At 35.4% G+C, this 20,644-nt stretch overlaps 1 non-coding gene across 1 annotated transcript; it reads left to right on the top strand.

The window, feature by feature from the left end:
• The first annotated feature begins 3,667 nt into the window (after positions 1-3,667).
• Trnam-cau (transfer RNA methionine (anticodon CAU)) lies at positions 3,668-3,740 on the top strand. The gene has a single exon. It is a non-coding gene; the product is annotated as a tRNA-Met (tRNA).
• Positions 3,741-20,644: the final 16,904 nt, after the last annotated feature.

Raw genomic sequence — 20,644 nt, 5'->3', positions numbered from 1 at the left:
TCAAATGAATCTGATCAAACTTATCAACCTTCCTATATAGAACAACCGACAAGTCCACGCAATGATAGTGCTGACCAGTATCCAGTTGGTATCCCAGAAGCTAGTAACGATATTGATTCTGAGGTAGAGTCACTGGTGGAAACTGAACCTCAACTTAGGCGATCACAGCGAATCAGAAGGCCTCCAAATCGTTTGACATATTCACAACAAGTATCTAAACCTGCATGGATTGTCAAAGCTGACTTTTTAACATCTTTAAGAGAACAATTTTCAGATCAGACTCCAACCTTGTGTAATGCAATCATTGATATTGTCACCAAGGGTTAAAACTGTAACTCGACGTGTTCTGTCCTCGTCTACTAGTCATTTCTGTCTTGAATGTCGAGACGACATTTCCAAAGTGGGGGAGTGTGTAGCCGAGGTATATATGGCGCCCTCACTTTGTCTTTATTTCATACCTTTGTTTTTCCTACTAGTTTCAATTATGTATGCATTTCTTTTGACTGATGTCCACCTATGCTTTGCTACATAGCCACCTGTTTGATTTAGACATCTTATGAATACTTAGTTATATGTTTGATTTGTGTCTTCGTGTCACTGTACAACAGATCTCAGAGCAGTACACAAGTGTCTCTGTTGCAGTCAAACTAGTTATCCACGTTGCCTTTGTATTGGGATGGTCAACGGAGTTTGGTCCAAGAAGTCCCGGAGCTCCGCCAATAGATGTACAGGGTGTTCTCGTGTACCCGAAGTTACTTACAGTGCGGGCTAACAAACCTTGGAAATATAACTATTTCCAGAATTAGTGGTATATTGGCTGTGTTTATGGTTATTGCAGTGGTGTCTGTTGTCGCCGTGCATACGGAGAGGAAACGTCCAGAAAACTGTAAACGTGAGTGTTCCTGCATTCTGACTACTCTGAAGCATTAAATTGTCGTACGTTGTTACTGTAGAAGTGTATTATACTGCAGAACTGAAAGTGTCGTGCGTTGTTGCTGTAGAAGTGTAATTATACTGCAGAACTGAGAAGAGGCAGAGCTGTATCCAGGAGACTGTCTTATTAGGAAATTCTGTGTTGTGTGTACGTACGCGTGTCGCCGTCGGTACAGTATAAAGGGCGTGACTTTAAAAGCGTGTGCTATTGTGTTGTGTTGAAGTCCGTGAACTATTGCTCAATTATTCTCTTTCGTGTCGTGACATTTATTTAAACTAGAAATTCTATTATTTCGTCTGAATATAACCTGCTGTTGTAGGAGTGTACGTCGTCTTTCTTAAGTTTTGTGGAACTAGGCGTGTTCTCGCCAAGTGTAGGAGTTGTTGAACTAAACTTATTGTTTTACGTGCGGTGTACTAACAATCAAGTTCGTTCAAGAATAGTGGCAGCCATCTTGTACACGCAAACTTTATAGTGGCAGCCATCTTGTACATGCAAACTTTATTCTGTTTCTTTCATTCAAGAATAGTGGCAACCATCTTGTACACGCGAACTTTCTTCTACTTTTATGTATTTAGTTCCTCCCGTTTCAGCTTCGTGACATTTAATTACTTGCAGTTCCGGCGATATTTGATAGTCAATTTAAACATACTCATTGTAATATTATTTCACTATACAAGCCAAATTAGGACACTTGTTGTAATATTATTTTCTTTGTAAAGACCAATTTAAAACTACTCGTTGTAATATTATTTCACTATACAAATCAAATTAGGACACTTGTTGTAATATTATTTTCATTTGTATAATTACTTGCAGTTCCGGCGATATTTGATAGTCAATTTAAACATACTCATTGTAATATTATTTCACTATACAAGCCAAATTAGGACACTTGTTGTAATATTATTTTCTTTGTAAAGACCAATTTAAAACTACTCGTTGTAATATTATTTCACTATACAAATCAAATTAGGACACTTGTTGTAATATTATTTTCATTTGTATAAATCAACTCAAGACAATTTATCGTACTATTAATTAATTTTTGGAATTTAGAAATAACCTATTGTAAACTAAATATTAATCTTTGGGAACGGATCCGATAGTGTTTACTTTTCCTACTGAAAGCTTATTTTGTAGATATTGTGATTTATGTTGATAAGTAAAAGCATACTATCAATTCATTCATACCTATATAATCTCGTGCTATTAATTTTGCTATTTATAACTACTGTCCCTGAACCCAAGTCCCCACGACGGCATCGATCATACGCAACCTTAGCCCCGTCCGTAAGACTGTGTTGCTTACACAATGGAAAGCCCTGCTGGCTACGTATCTCTAAGTATAAATTACAATCTAGTGTGAGTCCTCTCCTTGCAACTAGCCTACATCTATTTATAATTATTTTTTTTATTGTGTATGGACACTTAGGTTGATTGTTATTGTTATTTTAATATAGTGTACATGTACCATACAATTGTACATCTCAAAGACACAGAACCTGAGGGGGAGGGATACTTTATAATTTTGTTTATAATATATAAAAATCTGTGTAGCCCCTCGAAAATTTTGAGATTGCGAAGGGAAGGGCTATAAAAAGATTGACCAAAATAGTTTCTCCTAGATCCTATGTAGTTGCTTTTTACATGTTGGTGTTGTCTTGTAAAGTTTGGAAAGTATCGTCTGAAAGGGTCTGAATAACCTAAAAATTGACATTTAAGCACAGGCTCAGTTAGTTTTGTTTACAAATACAAACAAACAAGTAAATAAACAAACAAACAAACAAACAGAACACAAATACAAACAAACAAGTAAGTAAGTAAATAAGTAAACAAACAAACACACACGCAAACAAACAAACAAAAACAAATAAACCGACAAATGAGTAGATACATACATGAGTAAACAACAACAAACAAACAAACAAACATGGTGACAATTGCGGGAGTAGTGTTTGTTCGTTGGTTTGTTGTTGTTTATTCATGTATGTATCTACTCATTTGTCGGTTTAATTGTTTTTGTTTGTTTGTGTTTGTTTTTTGTTTACTTACTTGTTTGCTTGTGTTTGTGATTTGTTTGTTTGTTTGTTTACTTGTTTGTTTCTATTTGTAAACAAAACTAACTGAGCCTGAGCTCAAATGTGATTTAAGAGTAAAAATTCTCCAGAGCCTATAGGGGAGACCCCCTCGGACCCCCCCCCCCCCCGAGAAGTGTACATATTCCCTTCTCAAGCTTCCCCCCTACCTTTCACTGTCAAGATGCTATTATTAAACTCCTTTGGGAATATATTTACCCTATGTAGTCAGTAATTATAATTATCATAGTGCTATCCTGGGATCTTATAAAGTATTTGCAAGACGGTCAAGCATCCCACACTGAGTCATGATCAAAAATACCTGTCATGTGAATATGATATATGGGGGGGGGGGGGGGTCATCATGTTTTAGAATTAAGTGATGGGGGGTCAGCCTGTTTTTGGTTTTACAGATGGGGGAGGGATCAGTAACTTTTTGTCTGCCCGATGGAAAAATCTACCGAACCCCCCCCCCTGGGGGGGGGGGGGGCTGCAGAACTGACAGATAAAACTTGAACTTTGATAGTATTGGTTATCTAACATACATGATCACTGATATCAACTCTAGATACAAGGTACAGATGATAGATTTTGTTGCTGTACCTATAATTGCTTGCGATGTTCAAAATACAAAATGTACCAGAAGCATTTGGTAGCCTCGTTAGCGCAGTAGGCAGCGCGTCAGTCTCATAATCTGAAGGTCGTGAGTTCGATCCTCACACGGGGCACTTATTATTTTGACAGTTTCAACAACAAATCACTGTTTGTACAATTACAATAATTAGTTTGTGACCAAGATATCTGAATTTGTTACACTACTCGTTGTTAGGTTCATATTGTTTAAACTATGTGTCTCTCTTTTCAGATAACGGGAACTTCTAAGATGATTTTAATATTTGTTATGGAGGATTTTAAATGAGTGTCAAATGAAAATGTGACGAGTTTCATCCAAATAATCTCGTGTGTTGTGTTGTGTTGTGTTGTGTTGTGTTGTGTTGTGTTATGTTGTTTTGTGCTGTGCTGTGTTCTGCGCTGTGCTATTCAGTGTTGTGTTGTGTTGTGCTGTGCTGTGCTGTGTTCTTTGTGTTGTGTTGTGTTGTGCTGCTGTACATGTGCTGTGCTGTTGTGGTGTGTTGTGTTGTGTTGTGTTAAGATTTGTGAGTAACTTTTTCCGAATTTAGTTTAATACTTCTCCGGGTCCGGATTTGTGTGATATGTATGTTTTTGTTTTGTTTTATTTTGTTTTGTTTTGTTTTGCTTTGTTGTTGTTGTTGTTGTTGTTGTTGTTGTTGTTGTTGTTGTTTTCTCTGAGGACAAAACTCGATTAGTTGTTTCGTCAACTATTTTTTGCCCTCATTAAAATAAAGTATTAATATGTTGTGTTGTGATGTGTTGTGTTGTGTTGTGCTGTGCTGTGTTCTGCACTGTGTTGTGTTGTGTTGTGTTGTGTTGTGTTGTGTTGTGCAGTGTTGTACAGTGTTGTGTTGTGTTGTGTTGTTTTGTGTTTTGTTTTGTTTTGTGTTGTGGTGTTGTACATGTGTTGTGCTGTTGTGCTGTGTTGTGTTGAGTTGTGTTGTGCTGTGTTGTGTTCTGTGCTGTGTAGTGTTGTGTTGTGTTGTGTTGTGCAGTGTTGTGTTGTGCAGTGTTATGCTGTGTAGTGTTGTGCTGTGTTGTGCTGTGTTCTGCACTGTTGTGTTGTGCAGTGTTGTGCAGTGTTGTGTTGTTTTGTGTTGTGCTGTTGTACATGTACATGTGCTGTGCTGTTGTGCAGTGTTGTGTTGTGTTCTGTGCTGTGCTGTGCTGTGTAATGCTGTTGTGCTATGTTGTGTTGTGCTGTGTTCTGCACTGTGCTGTGCTGTGTTGTGTTGTGTTGTGTTGTGTTGTGCAGTGTTGTGTTGTTTTGTGCAGTGTTGTTTTGTGTTGTGTTGTGCATTCCATTGAATACTTTCTAGTAAACACGAGAATGATTTTATAAAGTACAAATAGTTTTATTTACAAAACTAAACATTTCTTTTCATGTGTGTACGTACACAGTAAACTGAAATCATAATTCTTAGACAATTATGACATTAAAACATCTTCCTTTAAATGTGTTGATGTATACATGAGAATAGACCGCGATGCACTCGATATACATATCAAAGTGTTGCCATAGCTCTGACACAGTGAATAGTTTAAGTTTTACATTATCACTGAGTATACTGTAATGTGAGCTGCAGGGTCATTTGTTGAATTCGTAGCTACAATTATTTTATCCAAGTGAGGGAGACTAGTACTTGGGACTAGTAATGTGACATCGAGTCTAACATAATCACTTACTGAATGGTTTAAATTAATCTAAATACAAATGAAGTAAAAGACACTTCTAAAGTGTGTGAATGAAATATTAACAATTTTACATAGTCACCTTATTTATCTACAAAAAACAATTTAAGTAGTTTCTCACATCACAATCTTATTAACTTCTGAATACAATAAGTGTAAATAGTCAGTCTAAGTTATAAAATTTGACTTCATTTTTCACCAGGTCGTAGCTCATGATCACCAAAGCTTTCACTAAGTATCCATGACATTGTCAGTGATTTCTGACGTCATGAGGCAACAGAGGCAAAGCTTTCACTAGGTATCCATGGCGTTGTCAGTGATTTCTGATGTCACCAGGCAACAGAGCCAAAGCTCTCACTAGGTATCCATGACTTTGTCAGTGATTTCTGACGTCACGAGGCAACAGAGGCAAAGCTTTCAATAGGAATCCGTGACTTTGTCAGTGATCACGTTACAAGGCAACAGAGCCAAAGCTTTCACTAGGTATCCATGACTTTGCCAGTGATTTCTGAATTCACGAGGCAACAGAGCAATGTTGGATACCTGGCGAAAGCCTTGGTGATCGGTAAGCTTATTTATAGTATTTCTCCGTATAAAATGGTGTTAAATTTATGAACTTGAAAATTTTTATTTTGCTAAACCAATGCATTACTACTGAACAATATGATATAATATATGTTTGTAATAATGCTTGTAATAATGTAATGAAACTTAGAAACGGAGAATGTATAAAATTTACAACATCAATTTGAAATATCTGTATCTCACATAAGTTACAACATTTGTTCTCGGGTTAATGGTGTTACACCGGTTTTGTGTATGATGTTAACTGTACATTGTTTATAAAAACATAGTTAGCAAAGTTTAGTGTCGAAAAATTAATGATAGAAAATTCCCGTTCTCCTTTGACTTCAAAAGTATAAACGTATTTTCCTTTGATAAGTTTAGAAGAGGTCTAAATCAGTTCCCTCCGAATACGACAAGCATGAAGCGTGCTGACTGTGTGACATGATATGTACGTGGCCCTGACGATGATGACTGAAAGTGTTATAGCGCCCTCTCGTGACTACGTCAGACGTCAGGTCATTTGCAAAATGGAATCCGTCGAGTGATGATCGCACTCAGTGTTTCCAATTTTTATCCTGACATTTCTGCCAGCTATTCAAATCGAAATGAAATCAACTTTACACAACATTATCAACTAACATCAAAGGATGTACAGGTAAAATTTTATAATTATTCTGCACACACAAGTAGTTTTACGGCCAATATGAAATTCTCAGATGGAAATAGCATATGTTGAAGTCCGGACGTCATGACCGGTTTACATGTGTTACTTCAAAAAATACTCAAATTATGTCACAAAATATTCTTGGATTTATCCAAAAATGTTTTAGTGTACATCAGTAAATGTAGCGACACCTGTGTAGTGTCATTTCCAGTCATAATTTTTATCAGAAAGTGTGAAAATAAATAAATTCTTGATCAGTCTAATGGTAATGGCTGTCGTATCGTAACGACGCGGTAAATACAAATTGTGACGTCACAACGTTCAACATATGAAAAATCCAATATTCCTCTATTTCTGCACCAAAACATTCTCCAAAATGTTTACAAATATCATAAGAAACATCACAAAAAATAGCGACACACATGTAGAGTGTGTTTTATTCAAAAAAAATTCTCAAAATATGCAAACTAGAGAATATTTTTGTGCAGACAATGTTGTTTACAAGATTAAAGTGTTGTTGACATCACATCTCTTTATTATCCTATATTCAATAAAATTCTCTGAGAATTTCACTAAGAATAATAAGATAATTTTTTTTCTTGTAAAATATACACCGTAGTGTAAAATAGATTTCTTTATTTGGTGTAAACTCTGACATGGTTGCTGCCTGTGTATGAAACTATAATCTTAGGCTGTCCATACTTACTAACAGCAATGAATTCACCCCAGCGTTGGTAATCTCCAAATCTTTCAACTTCTTCTCCATTCTTTGTATATTTCACAATCAACCAATCTAACACCCTAGGTTCCTGAATATTATAAACATTGTCCCATAAATCTACACTTAGCCCATAGGGTCTCCACACATCACTACACATTGTGAACAGATATTGTAATTGTTTACCAAACACTTTGATGCTACCATACAAAACACTTCTGCCATGGTCAGAGACAATAACATTGTTATCACTATTGACCACAACACACCGAGGGTAATAGAGTAGACTTGGCTGGACATGACCTCCAACCTCTGCTACACTTTCACCATTCATGTCATACTTGACCACTCTGTGACCTTTCTCATCGGTGACAACAAATCCTTCATCCAGTAAAGCAATTGCTCTTGGTTTAATGTCATCATTTTGACAAAATGTTTGAGTAGTTTTAGAAGATTTGTCAAACATGACGACTTGGTCATTACCAGAATCTGTCATGAAATATTTATTGCTTGTTGTCACGGCAACATCATAAGGTTTGAATTCATTAGGAAAGTGACCATCAAATCTAATCTCTGAGTCAAGTTCATAAGTTGATTTCAAGGTGAGTACACTATTGTTGCCATGATCTGCCATGACCACTTGACCAAGGTGATTTGTGGTCACTCCATACACCTCTTTGAACCTTACTGGACCACTTTTGCCATCAAGTTCCATGGTTACTTTCCACTGACCTGTAATGTAAACAAAGGTCAAAGGTCAAATAGCAGACTCCTCTTGCATGCAATACACATTTCAAGTTAGAATATTCAATTTGTGGGAATTCTAATGAATAATATTGATCAATTTTTTTACCATGTGAAAATGTCAGCCATGCAATGTGATACATGTAATGTTTTCTTCAAGTTCATTCATACATTTCCATGGCAACCAATTTATTTTGTGATGTGAATGAAAACCAAGTAATTCCATGTAATATTTGAGTACATATTGTCAACTTCTAAATGATACTAGATTTATGTGATTTCAAAAACCACTGAAAAACATAGGGCTGCTGATGCTTGTGAATACATAGTTACCATGGCAACAGTTTTCACATATTTTGTTCAAAAATTCTCTTATATGCATATCTCCTGTTTCAAGTGAGATAAAACTTTCAATTTTTCAGATTTGTTGAAAAGCAGTAATATCAAGTAAAGTACAGGTCAAAATTTATTTTCCCGTACATTCATTGGTTACCATGACAACAATAACAATTTTCTTCTGCAATTCAGAATTTATTTGTATTTTTTACATATTTCCAGTCGCTAGTGGGATAGAAAGTTCTAATTTTAAGATATCTTGAAAGGAAGTAGAATACAGAACATTATATATTTTTTTCATTACCATGGCAACAAAAATGTTTGTTTTTGTCATCTGAAATTACTTTGCCATGCATCCTAGCAAAATATCATTATGATCAATTGTTTATTTTTATTTTTTTTTAAATATATCTTTGTAAATTAATGATGTGAGTGATGTAAATTTTAGCAGAATTAAACTGTTGTTGTCATAGTAACTTTTATGCCCTAGGTTATAAAAACAACAATTTCTCAATATTTACCCTGGAAAATTATGTTATGCAATTTAGGCAAACTTGATGATGATCATAATTTTCAAGTGTTAGTTTAGGGTCAAGAATTATATCAAAAAATTCATTTCAGATATTTCTCCTGCTTGAAGATAATTATTATTTAAACAGGGTGTAATTTAATTCTACCAGAAACAACAGTAACCATAGCAACAAATTTGTTTTAATTTGGTTTTCTTTTTATTTCATACTCTTTATCTAACTTTCACATCTTGACATTTTCAAAACCAAAATACAACGTCTACTTAAAAGTGGTTGAGATTTAAATTGTTTTAAATACATTCATTGGTTACCATGACAACAAAAGAATCATATCACATCACAATTACTTTACTCAATAACTAATGTCATACATTGTCATGGAATGTTTGCTAGTTGCCAGTATTTTTAGATTTTTATCTGAATTTGTTAGACCATTGAAAGGTCACCGTTGCCATAGTATCCATTGTGAAAGAGAGCTATAAACTTAAAGTAAATGTTAGCATTTTATTTTTAAATTCTATTTGGAAATGTCTTTTTTTTAAAGTGTAAACATATTAAAGGACACATTCAGTATTTTTATGGCAAACATACGTTAAAGATCTTATGAATGATGTAAAGGGATCAGTGGTACTATATTGTATGAAGATTTTGATGAAGTTTTAGTCATAGAATAAACTGAGGTATAACTTGTGTTGTAGTTACTGCATGAAATATCTGGTATACTTAGTGATAATATAAATTTGTTTATTTACTGGTGGTGTAGTTACTGAGTGAAATATCTGGTATACTTAGTGATAATATAAATTTGTTTATTTACTTGTGGTGTAGTTACTGCATGAAATATCTGGTATACTTAGTGATAATATAAATTTGTTTATTTACTGGTGCTGTAGTTACTGCATGAAATATCTGGTATACTTAGTGATAATATAAATTTGTTTATTTACTGGTGCTGTAGTTACTGCATGAAATATCTGGTATACTTAGTGATGATATAAATTTGTTTATTTAAGTGCTAGTGTAGGGTTACAATATCGTATATAATACTAATTCAACATATATTTTCATGTATATCGGTGACAACCAAAAAACTATTTATTTTATGAAACAATAATTATGATTGTTGACTGCAAGTCAAAACTCTGGTATCAGTTGAGTTGTTGAAGTCAATGTGTAAAGATGACAGGAAACAGGTTGATAATGATATACACCTAAAAATCTATCTAATCATGTGGTTATGTCAAAGGTCACATGACATTGATGATGTCAAAGGTCAGAACTGCATACAGGCATAAACATATAGGTAATATTTGTGGAAACAAATGCTTTGATCAACATCTTTGTTACAAGAACATTTTAAAGTTATAGGGAAAATACTATTATTCTACCTCTCATGATATTAATTTTAATGTATTTGTTTTGTCCATAGGTAATTTCCCAGTAATGCAGTAGTGTCAGGACAGAGAAGTCATTCCTCTGTATTCTTCAATCAAGTCCCATTCTACAACTACTATGCACACCAATGTATCAATCAGAGACAATAGATGATTGGATGAAGAGAAGTTATTCCTCTGTATTCTCCAATCAAGTCCCATTCTACAACTACCATGCACACCAACGGTATTATGAGAGACAACAGAGATGATTGGATGTAGAAAATTTACAAGACCAAATATTACAATGAAACCAGGATGCTCTGTATGCGATCATATTTACCGTAAGGTAAACAAACCAAACGGCTCTTTTCAGAGCCAATACATCCTCCAAAAAGAGATACCAAATACCTTTACTACAAATATTACATGAGAATTGAATAACAACACATAACATAACCACAAATACATTGGCCTTTGGCCTCGGGAAATAGCATGTGATTCTGGTAACTCACAGTCCCTCGGGTGTAATAAACGGGTGCTATAGCCCTCATGGCCAGGCAATATGTGTTCACTAACATCCAGAGATAAAACTGCTACTAGTCAGACAACAAACACTGCTTATCAGACAACAAACACTGCTAGTCAGACAATAAACACTGTAAGTCAAGACAACACTGCTAGTCAAACAGACAACAAACACTGCTAGTCAAACCACAAACACTGCTAGCCAGACAACAAACACTGCTAGTCAGACAACAAACACTGCTAGTCAGACAATAAACACTGCTAGTCAGACAACAAACACTGTTAGTAAGACAACAAACACTGCTAGTCAGACAACAAACACTGCTAGTCAGACAAACACTGCTAGTCAGACAACACACACTGTTAGTCAGACAACAAACACTGCTAGTCAGACAACAAACACTGTCAGACAACAAACACTGTTAGTAAGACAACAAACACTGCTAGTCAGACAACAAACACTGCTAGTCAGACAATAAACACTGTTAGTCAGACAACACACAGTTAGTCAGACAACAAACACTGCTAGTCAGACAACACACACTGTTAGTCAGACAACAAACACTGCTAGTCAGAAAACAAACACTGCTAGTCAGACAATAAACACTGCTAGTCTGACAACACTGCTAGTCAAACAGCCACTGCTAGTCAGACAACAAACACTGCTAGTCAAACCACAAACACTGCTAGTCAGGCAACAAACACTGTCAGACAACAAACACTGCTAGTCAGACAACAAACACTGCTAGTCAGACAACAAACACTTTCAGACAACAAACACTGCTAGTCAGACAACAAACACTGCTAGTCAGACAACAAACACTGCTAGTCAGACAACACACACTGTTAGTCAGACAACAAACACTGCTAGTCAGACAACAAACACTGCTAGTCAGATAGCAACCACTGCTATTCAGACAACAGCCACTGCTAGTCAGACAACAAACACTGCTAGTCAGACAACAAACGCTGCTAGTCAGACAACAAACACTGCTAGTCAGACAACAAACACTGCTAGTCAGACAACACACACTGTTAGTCAGACAACAAACACTGCTAGTCAGACAACAAACGCTGCTAGTCAGAGAACAAACACTGCTAGTCAGAGAACAAACACTGCTAGTCAGAGAACAAACACTGTTAGTAAGACAATAAACACTGCTAGTCAGCCAACAAACACTGCTAGTCAGACAACACACACTGTTAGTCAGACAATAAACACTGCTAGTTAGACAACAAACACTGCTAGTCAAACAAACACAGCTAGTCAGACAAACACAGCTAGTCAGACAACACACACTGCTAGTCAGACAACAAACACTGCTAGTCAAACAACAAACACTGCTAGTCAGACAACAAACACTGCTAGTCAAACAACAAACACTGCTAGTCAAACAACAAACACTGCTAGTCAGACAACAAATTGCTAGTCCGAAAACAAACACTGTTAGAAAACAAACACTACTAGTCAGACAACAAGCACTGTTAGTCAGAGAACAAACACTTCTAGTCAGACAACACACACTGCTAGTCAGACAACAAACACTGCTAGTCAAACAACAAACACTTCTAGTCAGACAACACACACTGCTAGTCAGACAACAAACACTGCTAGTCAAACAACAAACACTGCTAGTCAGACAACAAATTGCTAGTCCGAAAACAAACACTGTTAGAAAACAAACACTACTAGTCAGACAACAAGCACTGTTAGTCAGAGAACAAACTGCTCGTCAGACAACAAACACTTAGACAGCAAACACTGCTAGTTAGGCAATAAACACTTCTAGACAAATAAACACTGCTAGTTAGACACCAAACTCTGCTAGTCAGACAACAAAAACTGTTAGTCAAATAATAAACACTACTAGTTAAACAAACACTGCTAGTTAGACAAACACTGCTAGTCAGACCATAAAATAGTGTTAGTCAGACAATTGCACAAACACTGCTAGTCTGACAACAAACACTGCTAGTCTGACAGCACTGCTAGACAAACTTTGCTAGTCAGACAACAAAAACTGTTAGACAATAAACACTGCTAGTTAGACAACAAACACAAACACTGTTAGCCAGACAATACACACTGCTAGTCAAACACTGCTGGTCAAACACGGCTAATCAGACAACAGACACTGCTAGTCAGACAACACACACTGTTACTGTTAATAGTCAGAAAACAAACACTGCTAAGTCAGAAAACAAAAACTACTAGTCAGGCAACAAATGTATATAGTTATTAGATAACAAACACTGCTATGTATACCTGTACTCATGGTCAGTTTTAAAACAATTTTATGTGAATCATTGGCTGTTGTAGCTAGTCTGTACATATGTAATAGTGTCAAATGCAATTGTTGTCAAATCATACCAAGTATTTTACATTGTAGTATATAACCAGGAATTGATTGTCTTATTCTATACCCAAATGTTTACCTTACTAGCATCTACTTTGCAAATGTAGTCTTGAGTAAATTGTAGTCTCACTTTGAGGTGATACCTTTAGTATTTGACTCGAAAGGTTTATAACTTTAAGGTTGTGTAGCCTGTTTACTCAAATTACTGTGCTGTTGAGATACGTCATTAGCTGGTTGTACTTCCTAGCCCGCATAAAAGAAAAAATTCAAACAATTCACATTAGCCATATCCTGAAAGTTGTTATCATGGTTATCCAGCACCCTATGATTAAATTTACATAAAATGTATGTAAATAACATGTAAATTACTACATCACGTAGCATAATGCATTTAAATAATGATTCAATTGAATAACGACAGTCTGACTAGTTGTCATGGGTGAAGGGACTGCAGGCACTGGCAATTTGGCAAAAACAATTAATTTGTAATCAGTTTTGAGAATGTTATCATTACAAGTGGAGAATACAAGGCCTAGGAGGTACAACCAGCTAACAATGTATCTCAACAGTGCAGTAAACAGGAGAATATGAGGGCTAGGAGGTACAACCAGCTAACAATGTATTTCAACAGTGTAGTAAACAGGAGAATATGAGGGCTAGGAGGTACAACCAGCTAACGATGTATCTCAACAGTGTAGTAAACAGGAGAATATGAGGGCTAGGAGGTACAACCAGCTAACGATGTATCTCAACAGTGCAGTAAACAGGAGAATATGAGGGCTAGGAGGTACAACCAGCTAATGATGTATCTCAACAGTGCAATAAACAGGTGAATATGAGGGCTAGGAGGTACAACCAGCTAACAATGTATCTCAACAGTGCAGAAAACAGGAGAATATGAGGGGTAGGAGGTACAACTAGCTAATGATGTATCTCAACAGTGCAATAAATAGGAGAATATGAGGGCTAGGAGGTACAACCAGCTAATGATGTATCTCAACAGTGCAATAAACAGGAGAATATGAGGGCTAGGAGGTACAACCAGCCAACAATGTATCTGAACAGTGCAGAAAACAGATGAATATGAGGGCTGGGAGGTACAACCAGCTAACAATGTATCTTCACATCACAGTAAACAGGAGAATACGAGCGCTAGCTAACAATATATCTCAACAGCACAGTAAAACAGGCTAAAGTGTGTGGGGCAGTTAATGGGAATGGTTTTTTGTCAAAGTTGTTGTAAGCTTTCAAATCTGCAAATTAAGAAATTACTGTACAAATGCTCAAAACCTGAATTTAAATAGACTAGACAGTATTCTATGCTTACCACTAACCTTTGATTTTGTCCATTTCCATCTCAAGTCTTTCAATCTCCTCCTGCTTAGTAATATTCTTCTTTTCAAGATCCTCAACTTTTTCTTTAAGACTGGTGACTTCCTCCTTGAGTTGACGGTTTTCTTCTGAAAGAGATTGATCTCCTCCCTTCCTAGAAGATTCTTTCAATTTAGAATTTTCATTGCTTAATTTCAGTATTCTATCTATCATTGCTTTCTCCCCCTTTTCCTTTTCCTCTAGATTCTTTCTCAATATTTCTATTTCAATATCTTTCTCTTTCACAGATGCTTGCAGGATTGCCTGATCTACTTTCAACTCTGTATTTTCTTTCAGAGCTGTGTTTAGCAAGTGGATTCTAGCATCAAATTCATCAACTTTTTTCTGTAAAGAACTAATTGTAATTCTAAGTTTGGTAGTTTCTACTTTGAGTTCTTTATTTTCTGTAGTAAGCTGAACTTGTCTTTGACTGCTTTCCCCATCACTATCATCAGCTTCCATTGGTGTTGCTGTGGCAATGTCACCTGTTAAACAATAAACACTTAATTGTTAAATTAAAGTTGCGAAATGGATGAGAATTTATGGTATTTATGTTGGATTTTTAATTGATAAAATATCTTTACTAAGTTTTTCTACTTTGAAAAAAAATGAAAAACAACATATACCAATTATGTGTTCAGAACTCAGTAAATTGCAAAAAACTACAAGAAGTGTAAAGAGTTTGTTATTGTACATACAGTAACGAACAGTTTACACTTTTTTTAATGTTTTGCAATTTATTGAGTTACAAACAAGGACTTGGAATATGTTATTTTACATTGTTTTTCAAGTAGAAAAAGATAGTAAAGGTGTTTTATAAATTTAAAATTTAAAATAAATACCATAAATTCTCATCCATTTGGTAATTTTAAGGTTTTAACACTATTAGACGTATATCAAATGAGTAATTAATCTAATTTAAAACAAATGAATGGCTTGAACTAGCTTAGAATCAGTACTTTTACTGGCTTACATTTTCTCCAACTTGAGTTTATTAAAACTCTCTTTGACAGTTTTTCTGTCAACATTTGACACTTGCACTCACAGTATACTGTATATTTCCTACAAATGAAGCATTCCATCAGTTTACATCCAATCCAATAGGGAACTTGCAATCCAGACTGAGCATGCTCAGATGCAAAGGACTATGGGATTATCTAGTTATTGTGATACCTAATCTGGCGCTACTGATAACATAAACCTCCCACAATGGTCAGGGTAACTACGAATTGATTATTGTTTACAATGCTAAAAATTTAGTATTTATTATCACATTTCCCATGACGCAACATACAACATGGCGGGTTTGCAAGTTCCCTATAACAATCTGTCCACATATTATAGTCATTGTTGTATACTGTTCAGAAGTACACATAATGTAGTACGTATGCTGTTGAAAATTATCTGTTCCAGGTACTTATGGTTTAATAAAAGCAAAAATCCTTGACAGCATTGCAGTTACTTATTATAATCTACACAAAACCAATAGTTACCTCTTTCCAGTAATTCTCTCTTACAGTGTTCATATTCCACAATATCCAGTGTAGTCTGTATTGAGAAGTATGAAGCACCAATTTCATTCAGTGTTTTCTCTGTGATAGTTGTAGATGTTATCAGTTTGTTGAGATTCAGGGTTTCATATTTCTTCCATAAACACTCCACGGCATCCAAAGTCTCACAGGCTATGGTGTAGTACACACTGTTACCCCCAACTTTGTCTACATGTAGATGTGGGTGAATGTTATTGATATGTTGAGGGGCTTCCTCAAGGACTTCTTCTGTTCTAAAGTATGCATGTTCTACTTCTCCGATGGATCTACCTTCTCTAGGAATACCACCTGCAGGGTTTACATGAAGTGTTATGTGTCCTGTATGGAAGATAAAAGAAAAATTTCATTTATTTCATTATGGTCAAAAGGTTAACAGACACCGTGTTCAATGTGTTACAATATAACATTTTAGAATGGTCACTTTTACAATTCTCAATGAAAAGCACAGCACAGACTTGGATAATTAACAGTGAAACAAATACAATGATTACTATTATTGAATGGCTGGCTTTATGTATATCAACACATGACAATACACCACTCTGTTGACACACACACACACACACACACCATGTCCACCACAAATACTCTATAAAGTAACTGCTTGCTAAAAGCATCAACAATATATTTTATTTAAGAGGTACTCTACCTGGACTGCGTGTCTCCTCTTTATGTGTGGCTGGACTTACAGTGGAACTGCCTCCTGGAATGTCACCTTGAGAGAAAAGATTAATTGGTTAGATAGGTAGGTGTTCTCACCTTAACCGCACTCAGAAATACACCCCTTCTCTCTACTACAGAAATATATACCTATCTATACACATAGGAATACACAATATGCCTAGAGGTTATCCATGGCTTTGAATCTGAAGATCTCCTTCACCTCATCTAGAGGAATCAGGTGAGAAGTCATGAACCAAATGTTGTTCATGTACATGAGTAAACCCCAACTATTGGAATGATGTAAACAATATATAAGTAGTGTCATGAGCTGACAAATTTACCATATTTGGACAATATTTATAACTGCTGAGTACACTAGCATATAAAAAAAATTAAACACTCATTTCCAATATGGTCCTAGTAGGAAAATTCAAGATGCCATGGCAACAATGGTCTTCTGATTTGAAGCCACAGATAGCCTCTAGACTAAAAGGAACATGGCCATCTCTCCCTACTCACAGAAATACAACTATCTCTACACAGCCTCTAGACTAAATATATATCTATCTCTGCACAGCCTCTAGACTAAAAGAAACATGGCCATCTCTCCCTACTCACAGAAATATACCTATCTCTGCACAGCCTCTAGGCTATATATTAAACAGAAACATGGCCGTCTCTCCCTACACAGAGATATACATATCTCTACACAGTAATCTACACACAGAAATACATCCTCTGTTCACAAAAATACACCTCTCTCTCAACACTTAGAAATATGCCCCATCTCTCTTTACACATGCACACAGAATACAACCCCCTCACTCTACATGCAGGAATATATCTCTATCAACACATAGAAATACACCCCCCTCTACTTACAGAAAATACCTCTCTCTGAATACACCCCCTCTACCCCTCTACTTACAGAAAACACCCCTTTCTTAAAGTGGCCATATGGATGAGGATTGGGTATTTAGTTTAGATTTCTAATTTATAAAACAATTTTATCATGGCGTCCTACTTGAATAATCAATGTGAAACAACATATGCCAAGTCCTTGTTTGTGACTCAATAAATTTTAGATTTGTTGCAATGTACATGTATTGAGTTATAAACACAGACTTGGTCAAAGTTTTTCACATTTATTTTTCAAATAGGAAACCATGATAGAATTGGTTTACAAATGAAAAATCTAAATTTAAATAAATACCACGTACACATCTACATGACCACTTTAATACAGATATACACACTCTCTCTTAGGCTTCACACACACACAATCAAATATAGTGGTATTCCTCTCCCACTACACAATGAAATACACCTCACTCCCTTCATGCACACACATCATGTCCACCATAGCCACAAGACATACTCTTTTTATATGTGGTTTCTTTCTAAAACATCACAATATTCTATCTACCCCAGCTCGATCAAACCATGAAATAAATTACATACCTGGACTTCTTGTTTCTTCTATATGTGTGGCTGGACTGACATCTCCACTACCTCCTGGAACACCTGATGAAATAGAGTAGTTGAAATGATGATAATCAGAGATATTAATAATTAATATTTCACAAATATCTTATAATTTTAGAGATTTTCAGGTCGATATGAAATTACTGTATTATACCTTTCTTCACAACATGTACATACATGTTATTTTTGTAGGCACCCATCTAAACTCTACAGAAAATTATGATTCTTCCCTGTTTCTGAAAAGACAATTTTCACTGACCTTTTTCTTAGTCTTCATGAGGTAACAAGGGAGAACTTATGCAAATATTTTTTTTAAATAAATGCCATACCTGGATTATTACTTTCCTCTTTATCATCAGCTGATTTGTCAGAGACATCTTCTGTAGGATTTGATGCAGACTTCTCTAGATTGGTTTAAAAGGAAAAGAAGAGAATTTCTGGTGTTACTACTTTCTTAAAAATTATAAATTCAAAAGTGATTTAGTATTAATTTTTATAAGAATTCTAATTAATCACTTTACCCATGCTTCAGGTAAATGTGATGAACACGGTTTTAAGTCACAATTTCTGGAAACAATTATAACATGTTTAGCACAACTGAACTGTGTGTGTGTGTGTGTGCGTGCGTGCTTGCGTGTGTGTGTGTGTGTGTGTGTGTGTGTGTGTGTGTTTGATGTCTGATGATCTACACATCCCCAGATGAATCCCCATTAAATTTCATCCCAATCTGTTCAGTAGTTTTGTAATTATAGATTTATGACCCAAAAAAATTGTTTAGACCTAAATTGCCTATCACTGATGAGATCATCATGTCATGAACAAATCTTAATCTAAACACACCAACTTTGAGTGCAATCTGCTTAGTAGTTTGGGAATTATAGTTATGGGAATTATAGATTTTTGACCAAAAGACACATTTTTATACCCAAATCACACATCGTGGTAAGATCATTTTGATTTGAACAATTTCACAGCTAGACACCTAAGGTAATATACTCACCAAATATCATGGCAATCGGTTCAGTAGTTTTAATTGACTTTAATTAAGTTGTTTACACACACACACACACACACACACACACACACACTTTTCCATGCCTATAGCACTACTGAACTACAAAGTTCAGTTGTGGTAATAACATAAGTTATACAGTTTTACAATGCCATTGGCACTATTTTGTTTTGTGAAAGGAGTAGATTAAAACGTACCAGGACTAGGGTTGTCTTGATGATCAGCTGACGGTTGATGACAGATAGTTTCTGAGTTATGTCCTGATGGGTTGTCTTCGGTGACTGAAAATAAATCAAGTTTGAACGTCTAGTGAATATATAAATATATTTGTTGTCAAAATGACTTCACGAAGCCTAGTGTTCTTATTTATTCTTCCATACACTTTGATATATCGTATATACTGTGAACAACTTAATGTAAACAGATACCATGAGATAACTGCCCATTTTTACGTATTAGTAGACACACTGTCTAGCATTTATTCGTGCGTAATTTTAATAAACGCCTATTTTGGGGGAAAAAAATACTAGTTTTATGTTGAACAATTCCCGAATAGCATTACTACGACAGGTGATGAAAGAAAGCTAGTATATTTAACGAACTCTTTTCTATAGATAATTTTTAGCAGTAAAAATCGTCCACCAAAAATATACCTGCTAGAGAATATAGTCTTTTCGAGACAACTTCTTACAAGACTTGCCCATAATTCGTTCGATCTGGCTTAGCAGAAATCTTACAATGAGAATATTTATTGTGTATAATGAAACAAATATATCACCTGAATTTGCAGCATCTTTGGGTCCAGTGGAATCCTTAACTTCATCTGAATCATGGTGTTCTCCTGAATCCGTGGGAAGATCTAACCTTGCTCGTTTAGTAGGAATACCTGATGAATCATCACCACTATCTAAATTCAAAAGGGAAAATGTTTGAAGGGAAGTCCGGAACAGTATCGAGGCTGATTTTTTATCTTAGCTTGTTTCATTTCTTTATTCTTAGCTGAACAAAAAAAATCATTTCGCAGCAATCCTACAGCGTGTTACCCCCAATCCTATATCATTCTACCTTTCTAAATAGACTTATGGAAATTGGGATGAAATGATTGTGCAGCTAGCTAAGATAAAGCCAGTCTCGTTTTTGTTCCATGTTTAGCGTTCAAAATTACTTTAAATGCCATTGTTCATTCAATATTTTCTCAACATAAAAACTGTAAAGAAATATTTGCAATTGCTCTCTTTTTCTTCATTTATAAATATAAATTGAAGTTTTGCATTATAAGTGTATTTTTTTCTGAATTTTGCATCGATCGAAATGTTATCGAGGTTCTACCGTGATTTCCATGAACAATATATTCTTTGAAATGTTTAAAATCTTTCTATTCCAACATTATCTGTCAAATTATTTGGTAG

The sequence above is a fragment of the Glandiceps talaboti genome, chromosome 17, assembly GCF_964340395.1.
Source record: "Glandiceps talaboti chromosome 17, keGlaTala1.1, whole genome shotgun sequence".
NCBI lineage: Eukaryota > Metazoa > Hemichordata > Enteropneusta > Spengelidae > Glandiceps > Glandiceps talaboti.
The sequence above is the reverse complement of the archived record's forward strand: the minus strand, read 5'-3'. Positions and strand labels throughout refer to the sequence as shown.